Genomic DNA, 12,588 nt, shown 5'->3' with positions numbered 1-12,588 from the left:
CATATCGCTATGTTACGCAGCAGGATTACCAAGCACTCCTCGACATATAAGGACAGGCCGATGGTTGACGCTGAGGTGGTATACCTCACCATGTGCACCGTCAGTGACATGACAGTGTAGACACGCTAATGACTGACATGTGATTGATGGATCATATTTCAATTGCAATGGACACTCTTTAGCTCGAGGTACTGAACACAAGATCAAGCTGTTTTTAAAGCGAAGACAGTTAATCAAGCTTACAGATCAAATGTTCTAACAGTTTTATACAATCATTTTTCAGGATATATTTGATGAGAGTTTTAACGGAATAATAAAGCATATAACTTTATGAATCACAACTTCTTGTGTGTTGCAGCGAGCGACTGTTCGGTGTAGATTCTTACAAAGTTTTCAAGCTAAAACTTGTATGCTTTATTATTGATTCGCCAACTTCTTGAATGCCGATCAAACAATTTAACGGAATAGGTTGTGTAAATATGATCAGACAGAAGAGAGAATCACACAATATGCTCTATATCAAAATGCGGGTAAGAGACAAACATAAAAGATCTGTCGAAAGGAAGAATGCACTTGAAAATTGCTTTGATAAAAAAAATACAAACATTATGAAAACTGACGGTAGTAAGTTAAAAACCGAAACACTGCAAACGTAAGGCCAGAAACAGATCTATGTCCCCCGTACTCGTAATGTGCCAACGAATAACCACTTCTTTAAGTGATCAAACACAGGTGTATACGTTCTTTCACAGCTGACCGCAAGGATATAGACGCGTTTCAAGAACTTCAGGTAAATGTATCCTAAATTAGTTGCCAGCTAGAGGTTAAAAGACAGGAATACAGACTTATAGTTGGGACACGTGTTTGAAAATCATGTCAAGTGAATATCTTCTTTTTTTTTCAGTCGGAAAAAGTTTTTTGTTTGTTTGTGTGAGGACACCAGAATGTAACAAAACAGCTCGTGAAACAAGTAACTGGTTGAACCATTAATGTGCATTACATTTATTTTGCTAAAGCCAGACATAAATGTCAGATATGTTTTCCTAACTGATGTGGTATTAATTTCCTTGTATTTTATTTTCGAAATGAATCGCTTTGCAAGACACAAATAAATTATAAGTTATAAAATATATACAGTTTGACTGAAACAACGGCGTTTTGCAAATTAGGTCAGTGCTACATGCGGGGCTGGCATGTCCGTGGGATACAATAGATTGATGTGTCCTTAATGAGGCGAGCAAAGCAGCTTCAGCGACAGGTGTCAGAGGCGAGATATACCACAGACAGCACCTGATGACTACCACATAGCCCGTTGTAGCAACTGTGTGGGGCTGTTTATGTAATTAACCTTATATGGTCATAGATATCACGCGCTGATGACAATGTACATGGCAGCTCGATTAGATCAGTCATGGAGTTGACAAGTTGATCGCCGAACAAAACCCGACAATGACGTAATGCAATTAGAACTACTGAATTGATACGATGCAATTAAAAGCGGTGTGATCACAAGAAGCCACAGATATGCTAGGTTTACACAAGTATTCTCTCGGCCATTTGCGTTTGGTGGTCAATTTTTGTGTTGAAAAGATAGTTTACGTGCTTTGGAATACGTTTACAAGTATACCTCGTCACGTTTAAAACCTGACATTGCATAAATCTGGAGCATGCTTAAAACGAAGATTGTTGTCATAGAGGTTGGATAGTGTTACGTGATCTGTGAGTACATGTACGGTGAATGTATATTAAGCATAGTCGTTTATGCAGAGTCGGTACAGTCTTTATAATATTATGAAGATTATATAACAGAGATTTTCTCCTCAGCTATATAGATTACAATAACAGTTTGTGTGTCACTTGTCAATCTGTCACCACGCGGATTTCGTCAGAAGCTCTGGCAAATGTGGATACCGTTACACCTCTTACAAGCACTAGTCTCTCATATAGTACCGGTTCCCAATTGCGTAGATCGATGCTCATGCTGTTGATCACTGGATTGCCTGGTCCAGACTCGATTATTTACAGACCGCCGCCATATAGCTGGAATATTGTTAAGTGCAGCGTAAAACTAAACTCACTCACTCACTCACTCATGTAGTTCGATATCAATCGGGATCAAGGTATACTAGAACTATACTCCTTCGAGTATAACGTCCTATATTGACAAATGTGTATGTACGCCGATTTAACTCAGTAACATATAGCCAACATCATTTCAGTTTTACACTTGTAAATACCACAGCCTTTTCCACGGCTGTTACCGCAGCCCAGCTTCACTTGAACCGGAACCGTTTTGGGTAAGTAAGTGTGATTTGAGCAATATTCCAGCAATATCACGGCGGGGGACACCAGAAATGGGCTTCATACATTGTTCCCGTGAGGGGAATCGAACCCCTGTCTTCGGCGTGACGCTTTAACCACTAGGCTACCCCACCACCCTGGAACCGTTTTGAACGCAGGTATATCAGTCCATGTTATTCATGACTTAATGGCGGATCATGTACGGTAACACGGTTCATCTAGACATGCCGCATTGGTTAGGTCTCACTTACCCCAATGTCAGCACACTGATTTGTTTGGTTGGTTGATGTTGTTGTTGTTGTTGTTGTTGTTGTTGTTTAGCGCTCAGAAATATGCCATGTGCATGAGGACGATTTGTAAATAATCGAAACCGGACCAGACAATCCAGTGGTCAACAGCATGAGCATCGATCTACGCAACTGGGATACGATGACGTGTGTCAACCAAACCAGCGAGACTGACCACCCGATCCCGTTAGTCGCCTCTTACGACAAGCATGAGATGATGAAGATCAGTTCTAACCCGGATCTTTACTGGTAATCATGACAATGTACTTCCGGAACTAGATTTAAGAAGACTCTAACACAAACTATAAGGCCTGAATGTTGTGTTATAAATAACCCATCTTCGATTGTCGAGGGTATTATATAATGATAACGGGAACCATGGCCTCGACACCTCATCGCGACGAAACCCCGTGAGTCGAAATTCAAAACAACGCCAAATCAGGCCAGTCAATTACAGCTGTATGTGATGCCTACCCACTTCATCACAGTGTTTCCAAACACGACTTTTGCCATCTGTAATGTCGAGCCCCGATTCGTCACTCAAAATGAACATGTCCCCCGTGACATCCCAATGTGACCCCTTCGGCACACATGGCACAACTGTGTCATGGTGTGACGTTGTCCAGTCTAAACTTAGCCTCAGTATTATTCGTTACACCGCTATATACTGAGCCTAAGTACACTAAGACTGGACGTTGTGCCACTGCTATATACTGAACCTAAGTACACTTAGACTGGACGTTGTGCCACTGCTATATACTGAGCCCAAGTACACTTAGAGTGTGCCACCGCTATATACTGAGCCTAAGTACACTTAGACTGGACGTTGTGCCACTGCTATATACTGAGCCTAAGTACACCTAGACTGGACGTTGTGCCACCGCTATATACTGAGCCTAAGTACACTTAGACTGGACGTTGTGCCACTGCTATATACTGAGCCTAAGTACACTTAGACTGGACGTTGTGCCACCGCTATATACTGAGCCTAAGTACACTAAGACTGGACGTTGTGCCACTGCTATATACTGAGCCTAAGTACACTTAGACTGGACGTTGTGCCACTGCTATATACCGAGCCTAAGTACACTTAGACTGGACGTTGTGCCACTGCTATATACTGAGCCTAAGTACACTTAGACTGGACGTTGTGCCACTGCTATATACTGAGCCTAAGTACACTTAGACTGGACGTTGTGCCACTGCTATATACTGAGCCTAAGTACACTTAGACTGGACGTTGTGCCACTGCTATATACTGAGCCTAAGTACACTTAGACTGGACGTTGTGCCACCGCTATATACTGAGCCTAAGTACACTTAGACTGGACGTTGTGCCACTGCTATATACTGAACCTAAGTACACTTAGACTGGACGTTGTGCCACTGCTATATACTGAGCCCAGCCACCGCTATATACTGAAAGTACACTTAGACTGGACGTTGTGCCACTGCTATATACTGAGCCTAAGTACACTTAGACTGGACGTTGTGCCACCGCTATATACTGAGCCTAAGTACACTTAGACTGGACGTTGTGCCACTGCTATATACTGAGCCTAAGTACACTTAGACTGGACGTTGTGCCACTGCTATATACTGAGCCTAAGTACACTTAGACTGGACGTTGTGCCACTGCTATATACTGACCTAAGTACACTTAGACTGGACGTTGTGCCACTAAAAGCCTACTTAGACTGGACGTTGTGCCACCGCTATATACAGAGCCTAAAGCCACTGCTATATACTGAACCTAAAGACATTTGAAAAACTACATGAAGAAACAGAAAAGCATTTGAAAAGAAACAATGCTTAATAAATCCAACAGGGTATTTGTTTGATATCCCTGATATGTTCATCCCCGGATACGGAAGGAGAACATTGCCATAGCAACACAAAACCAGAGCCCCAGAGGTACGGAAGGTTACCTTTATTACATCACGTGGGTGATGATGTGCTAAACGGTAACTAGATCGTCTTAAAATCATGCACTGTGAGAGAAAATAGTTCCATGAATTATACCTATACCTAGAAACCCATGAGGATCCGGCTTAGAACTGGTCCTCAGTAACCCATGCTTGTCGTAAGAGGCGACTAACGGGATCGGGTGGTCAGGCTCACTGACACATGTCATCGTAACCCAATTGCGTAGATCGACGCTCTTGCTGTTGATCACTGGATTGTCTGGTCCGGACTCAATTATTTACGGACCGCTGCCATATAGCTGGAAATTTTATGAGGGCGGCGTAAAACTAAACTCACTCACTCACCTTTTCCTAGACATTGTAATTATAATGCCTGTTTTGATACTGGAACAACGTCTCTGTTTTTTTGGGACTGAAACAAACTGATAGATTAATAATCCTCATTAAAAGGTTGATTTAATCTTGATACAAAATGGTGTATGGTTTCTCTGTAAAACTTTGAAAGGGCACGGATGCAAGTGCAACATGTATTCATGTTAGTTATGATACAACATATAGTATGACCAGATATTATTGAGAATTAATTGGATTTCTAGTATAAACAACCTTGACCAGCTATCAAGTGCTTGGTTTCATTCAAGAGAGACAACTCCGTTAATCCTTTTCATTAGTTTGTGAAGAGTTATCCCCCTTTGTTTACTTGCCAGCAGACGACATTTTCAGTGATCCTCAGTATGGATGATTTAGAGAAGAGAAGGTTGATTTTAGAGTATTATAACAAGGACATCAGATCAGCTAAAGTGATTTCGAGTAGAACAGGCATCCCTGTGTCCACTGTTTATGGTGTATACATGTATGCAAATGGATATGGCATTGAGCACCAGGGAGGCGCAGGTAGGCCCAGAAAATTTGACTGTCGGTGACAGTAGGCGGCTTGGTATTCTTGTTTCTAAAAACAAACGAAGGAGTTTAGAAAACTTAAGGATGGATATGATTGATAGAGGAACTGTGGCTGTCTGTAAGGAGACAATTAGAACTGAGCTGCATGCAATGGTTTGGCAGAAAAGTCGAGAAATTCCATCACTGATCATGAAACCTGAACTAAAGGAGCGAAGGTTGAACTGGTGCTTACAGCATAGAAATTTTAACTGGGAAAATGTGATTTTCTCATATGAAAGTTCTGTGTGGCTGTTTCCTAATACACTGAAATTCTGGACCAAACAAAGTGAAAAACCTTTGTATCAGCGCCCAAAGTACAATCCTAAATTTAACGTGTGTGGTGGCATATCTGTGTTAGGGGCAACGCCCCTCTGTGTATTTGAAGGGAATATGAACAGTGAGCGGTACACAGATATTCTCGAGGGACATTTATTTCCATCTGCTCACGTGTTCTATGGAAACTTTTGGATTTTCCAGCAGGACAACGACCCAAAACATCGTTCAAAGCATTCACAGGCCTGGTTTCGGACCCAAAATATGACATTATTAGATTGGTCAAGCTATAGCCCTGACCTAAATCCAATAGAAAATGTTTGGGGACTTATGAAGGAAAGTGCCAATAAGAAAAATCTGACAAATATTGCTGAAATGAAAGAAGAGGTGGTCCGATATTGGGACAGCATGGACCACGACTTTCTAACTTCTTTGATCAGTAGTATGCCCCGCCGCATTGAAGCCAGCATTGCTGCCCATGGTGACTTGACAAAATACTAACTGTACACCTGTCTTTGAATCTGGAGTTATGTTCTGCTAATGTTCACATTTAATAGGTGAGTAATGAGTGAAAAAAAATAAAAATTACAATCTATAAATTCTCAAAAATTTCTGGTTGTACTGTACATATTGTTTGTCACATTACATAGGCGCAAAGCCGTCTTGGGCGCAGCAAGTCGTTGTGTCCCAGAAGCACATGAAGTTGGGTTCGAATCCCGGTTCGATATGATAATGGTTGAAGGTTTGTCAACGCCATTCACGCGTTGATCGGTTTCACCAATCTATGGCAGTCTGTATGTAATCCAAGTCTGAACCAGACAATCCAGTGATTGACATCATGACAATCGGCCTACGCAATTGGGATACGATGACATGCATCAAACAAGTGTTAGCAAGCTATCAAGTTTGTCGCTTCTCATGGCAAGCATAGACCGCCTCCGTGGTGTAGTGGTTAGAGCGTCCGCCCGGAGAGCGGAAGGTCGCGGGTTCGATCCCCGACCGCGTCATACCAAAAGACGTTAAAATATGGTACTTGTTGGTCCCTGCCTGGCGCTCGGCATTAATGGGTAAGCATAGGTTGGTGAAGACCAATTCTGACCCGGATCTTCACGGGATCTCACAAATATGAATATACATTGTATGTAGTGTATTAAATTGAGAGGGTGTACTTTCAGAAATGTCTTTTGACGAGGAGCATTACGTCCATGGAACCAGGGAGACTATATAACATGTAGTAGATTATCCCTGCTGGAACATAAACGATTACATCACATTTCTGACTAATACGTGCTGTCCCAATAGTACTTATCCTCCGTACTTTCAAATATACGGCAGCTTAAGTTACATAAGTGGATAGTTTGAAGATCGTGAACGCAAACAATACATTCGAATCCTCGTAAATAAGACTGTGTTGACAATTTAAGTATGGACACTCGATATGACTGTATATGACATGTACTCCGGTACATACAATGCATGCTAAAACGGGATGAGTCACGGGCTCTCGTTACGACACAGGTTGAAGGACTCACCTGGCCGCTCACCTGGTTTCTCACCTGGCCTATTTGCATTTCAGACCGGCTTTGACATGTAGGTGTGACCTGACCGGTGGACTCAGGGGTTAAAGGTCACCACGACCCGTTACATGATCGGAATGCGAGCGGTGTTTTCAAGTGCAGGATGTCCTCAATGGCGGAACAGAGGGGCGCAGAAGATCGGATGACCTGGTTCTTGACCTGGTTGATTGGTGGAGATTGCTTGTAATATCACTGGATTGTCTGGTCCAGACTCGTATATTTACAGGCCATGAAGCTGTAATAATGCTATGTGCGGCGTTGCGTAACAATACTCTTGCCCTGAACAAGCGTTTGGTAAACGAGGACGAAACAGATGGATGGAATAATTACTGCGTACAATTTTGTAGCTCAAAAAACAAACAAAAATATAATTTATTAAAATTCATGCAATGGACGGTTTAGTGACAACTTTGAATTACAGGGCTCATTAAATCATTATTATCAGCTGATTACTCGTGTTTCGTTAGGAATGCAGCCAGTTAATGAGCACCGAGGAACTGTCATTTGTCAATGACTGACTGACTGAGTTTGGTTTTACGCCGCTTTTAGCAATATTCCCGCAACATCACGGCGGGGGACACCAGAAATGGGCTTCACACATTGTGCCCACATTTGTCAATGAATGTAATAATAAGCCAGCCTGTAGTACGTGGGTATGCCGATATATATGTATATCACTCAAAAAAAGTTAAGAAACAAATATAGTCAATCTGTTATAACCATGTCATGGTAAGTATAGTCAAGTGGTAACAAAACGGATGTTCCCAAAATTATTTTGAGTAGTATATATTTTTCCTCCAGAGGAACGGGCTGAATTAAGAGCTGACAACGACGTTGATTGGATGGTCACAGTGATCGATGATCCCACTATAGCCACATACTGAACACGTATTGAAATTGTGAGTTTATGTTGTGTCGAACACCTCTCTCCACACACAAAAAGGGGTCACTTTTATAGAGAATGAGGGCTGTTGATAGAAAGAAAGGCATAATGATTCATTGATTAAATAGGAATTTCGGATTCCTATGTGGATATATTACAAATCGTATTCTGTTTATAGTCCTGTATAAACGTTTACATAACGTTGCAAAGGTCATATAGCATTGTTGACGTCATACGACAGTGTTGCGAACGATATATAGTACTGTGAACCTCAGCATTATGATTTATATTGTGTGTTGAGCGTCGAATATAGCGAATATATCAGTGATAATGATATATACAACATTGGGAACGATGTAAATAACATTGTTAATGATGTACATATAGACTTCTTTCGAAAAAATGTATATAACGTTGTTTATGATATATATAGCTTTTGAACGATGTGTATAGTATTGTTAAAGATGTATATAGCTTTCGATAAAATGTGTATAACGTTGTTTATGATATATATATAGCTTTTGGAATGACGTGTATAGTATTGTTAAAGATGTATATAGCTTTCGAAAAAATGTATATAACGTTGTTTATGATATATATAGCTTTTGGAACGATATGTATAGTATTGTTAAAGATGTATATAGCTTTCGATAAAATGTGTATAACGTTGTATATGATATATATAGCTTGGGAACGATGTGTATAGTATTGTTAAAGATGTATATAGCTTTCGCAAAAATGTGTAATACGTTGTTGATGATATATATATATATATAGCTTTTGGAACGACCTGTATAGTATTGTTAAAGATGTATATAGGTTTCGAAAAAATATGTATAACGTTGTCAATGATATATATAGCTTTTAGAACGACGTGTATAGTATTCTTAATGATGTATGTAAAAATGATTCGGTAAAATGTGCATAGCCTTGTTAATTATGTATGTATCAATGTGGATCACGTATGTAGCATTACATTAGCTTCTAGCCTTGTGAGTGTATTCTATTCTTGTGAGTGATGTATATATCGACTTGAACGTCGTAAAACAACGGTATGAACGTTGGGTATATACATATGGACGTATAGGTCTGTGAGGGTAGCCGCTATAGATTCACGAAGTGTGTATATGGGCTTAGCCAGCAGGTGTGACGGTGTTAACATCCGGGGGTGAAATGTCTATCCTCCACGATGAATGCTCATTTGGTCGGGGGTTACAACCACTTTGTCATATTTACGCTACAGAGGACTCTGACGTTTTTAGCGGGTACAGATTATTTCATGAACGAGTGACCCGAAAACGATACATTAATATCCAACGCGTGTCGCCATGTTTACCAGTAGGTGCTGCAAGACTGTCGCATCTGTTGACTGAAGAGAAGTTCCCCCATCCACGCACAGGCCGGTGCGTTTGTGGTGCTGGGGCACGTTGTGACAACACGGAGACGTGATCTTCGTAGACTGACCTCCACTACAACGACTACACACTGGAACGCTTACTCGTGGCTCTGGTTTCGTTTTTGTAGCGAAAGTGTGTGGTTTGTGGTCAGACATTTAACAAAATAATTCTGTGCCGACACCTTAATCCTTCCAACATCGTGTTGACATGTGTATGGAGCTTTGTTCTCTGAAAACATGAAGCCGTCACTCGAAGCGAAACATTGGTTTTGTTCATATTGTGAAGTGTAGAAGAGGTTATACAAACTCTATACAGTGAAACCTCAGTTTTCCGGACCCTAGACTAACATCTAGTCTCCGATACTAACACATGTTACAGAAAAAACAGTTCCTAAATCTTATTCATAAAATGTAATATAAAAGGAACTCAGTAACTTTGGATGTAATCGTGTCTTGCCACATGCTGTAGACTCGAGTGGGTTGTATTGGGTTTGTATATTGTGTAAACCGGAAACACGCCTTCCGGACCATGATGCACTTGTTAACCCCCCTGAAACCACCAACCCCACACCACCACCCCATGCCCCAACCCCTGACAAAACCCCACCCTTCTATGTGGACTTTAGTCATTTTCAAGGGGAGGGGGTCCGAACCCCCCCACACCCCCAGATCCGCCAATGCACGCTGCTGTCTGTATTATACTAGGGAAGTGTTTGCTGTTGTATTGAATGACACACAGAGAACACTTCCGTCCGTCAGTCAAATTATATTTACATGTACAAGATTATTTTTAATTGTCAAACATGTTAATAATATAATTAATTCAGTCGTCTTTGAATAAGCCATGATATAAGAGCCATTTCGAATAAAAATCGGCGTTACAGCTTTTGTGTGAATGGTGAGTGAATGGATTGTCTTGTTTCGTAAACATTTCCACCTGTATCCCATTAAATTACTGTATATCTTCGGACTGAGCTGTCACCTGGCTGCTTAGATTTGACTGTAACAGGGATTCAGAAATAAAATTTAAATTGCACAAAAAAAAATAAAAAATAAAAATATATTTACATAAAAATAACTTCTCGAGTGAGTAATGTTGATTTAACGCCGCTGTGGACAGTATTCCAGTTATATGACTGTATGTCAGCTTGATGTGAGAGGAATGCCCCATGTGATGCAGGTGTTTCACGTTTACCACTTTGGTGAAACCCACCAGTAATGGTATGGTGCAGCCAAACCTAGAACATAATGGAGCAAATCGGGATTCCAACTCATAGGGTCCTGGGACGCAAGGGACGCAACTCTGTACAGCAAAATTCGGTGCCTTAGACGAGGCCACCAACTCCAAGAAAACAATATGCCATGGAACATTGCAAGGACATATAAACTGACCGGCAAAAGAAAGTATACCAAAAGTTACCATTTCTCAAATCTTAAAGAAATATTTTGTAGGTAAATTATACACTGAAACATGTCGCCCCAACGTAGCAATTTGATACCTGCAGTGAAATTCACGTGCACGTCGTGAATAAAACGTCGAAGTGGTCAATTGTATAAACCATGATTTTGGGCCTCTGTCAGAGTTTCACATGCACTAAGGGTATAAAAATTAGTGTGCGGACATGTTACACTTGCAGTTTGAAAAAGATCACCACAGATATGCCACGACTATTAGCAGTTGAACGTGAGAGGGTCATAGGTATGCTCGACACGCCAACGCTGCACCCGTGTAGCCGCCTCTAGACTGCTGCAACGTTACAGTGAGACGGATCAGACACAGGACAGACCAAGAAGTGGGAGACCGCGAGTAACAACACCATGCAGCGGAAGACCGGCATTTGAGGACGTTACACCTGAGAAACCGTTTCCTGACGGTAACGTCATAAGCGTCGAATTCCTTGATCACCGTGTCAGTCGATACACGGTGAATAGACGTCTTCGGGCAGCAGGTATCAGAGCCTATAATACAGGTCCTTGAAAGGACAGGTGTTGACCCCTGAACACAGACGTCACAAGTTGCGTTGGGCCCGAGTTGTTCGCCGATGGCAGCGATGAGAGGAACAACGTGAATGTTCTACAGTGGCCAGCATGTTCTCCATACATGTCCCCGATCGAGCACATGTGGGATGCACTAGACAGACGCGTGCAGAAACGCCCTAACCCACCACAGAATAAACAGCAACTTGCACAAGCCCTCCAGGACGAATGGCGTCGCATACCACGTGACCTTGTCCGACGTCTGACGTCTATGGCTAGAAGGAGGCTGCGTGCCTGTATTGATGCAAGGGGTGGGAATATACAACATTACCGAAGTTGTCATCCATAAATTGTCCTTGTCTTAAAGAGGTTTCAAGTTTTTAATTCAAAGATCACGCGAACTCAGAGCAGCAAACTGACAATAAGATTATAACTATTAGAAGATAAGTCAATAGGCACACTTTTCATATACCTCATGTTATTTTTACTTCCGCATATTGAAAGTATTATAGAAAGTAGGTTGAACAAAGTCTGGTTTCTCAGAACAATAAACTATTTTCCATGCGAGGATTAACAGAAGAGGTGAATGTAAGCAGTAAGTATGACATCGAAACTGACAACCCCTCTCCTTTGTTGAGTTTGTCTGCCGCGGTGTTTAACTGGTTGTTATGGCTAGAGCGCCGCAGGTGTCCGAATCATGCGTTAATGTCTGACACTACCATGTGACGTGCACTGTCTGCCCCGCGGGCTGTCCTCGCTTGGTGGACGTGCAAGGGGCTGTCACAGCGTCAGATATGTTACATCAGCTCTAAATATATAGTAGGCTATTCCCAGAAATTATTGAGAAAGTTGTTTCGGCAAGTATCTAATACGTGTATATAAACCATAGACGTTTTACTTAAATGAATATGTTGAGATATAGTTCTCTTACAATCTAAGTGTCTTTAAGGTACTTTGTGAGATCCCCTTGTCCTGTTATACACGACTGAATGCGCCAAGGTACACTACCGATCAAAGTTTGTAGGAAATC

At 41.5% G+C, this 12,588-nt stretch overlaps 1 long non-coding RNA gene across 1 annotated transcript; it reads left to right on the top strand.

The window, feature by feature from the left end:
- Positions 1-556: 556 nt before the first annotated feature.
- Positions 557-7,806, top strand: LOC124263385. The gene is made up of 3 exons (XR_006894829.1): positions 557-790; positions 2,220-2,297; positions 7,302-7,806. It is a non-coding gene; the product is annotated as an uncharacterized LOC124263385 (long non-coding RNA).
- Positions 7,807-12,588: the final 4,782 nt, after the last annotated feature.

This window comes from Haliotis rubra, unplaced genomic scaffold (assembly GCF_003918875.1).
Source record: "Haliotis rubra isolate DU_JTF1 unplaced genomic scaffold, ASM391887v1 Scf88, whole genome shotgun sequence".
Taxonomy (NCBI): domain Eukaryota; kingdom Metazoa; phylum Mollusca; class Gastropoda; order Lepetellida; family Haliotidae; genus Haliotis; species Haliotis rubra.
Note: the sequence above shows the minus strand (reverse complement) of the source record. Positions and strands in the feature narration are given on the sequence as shown.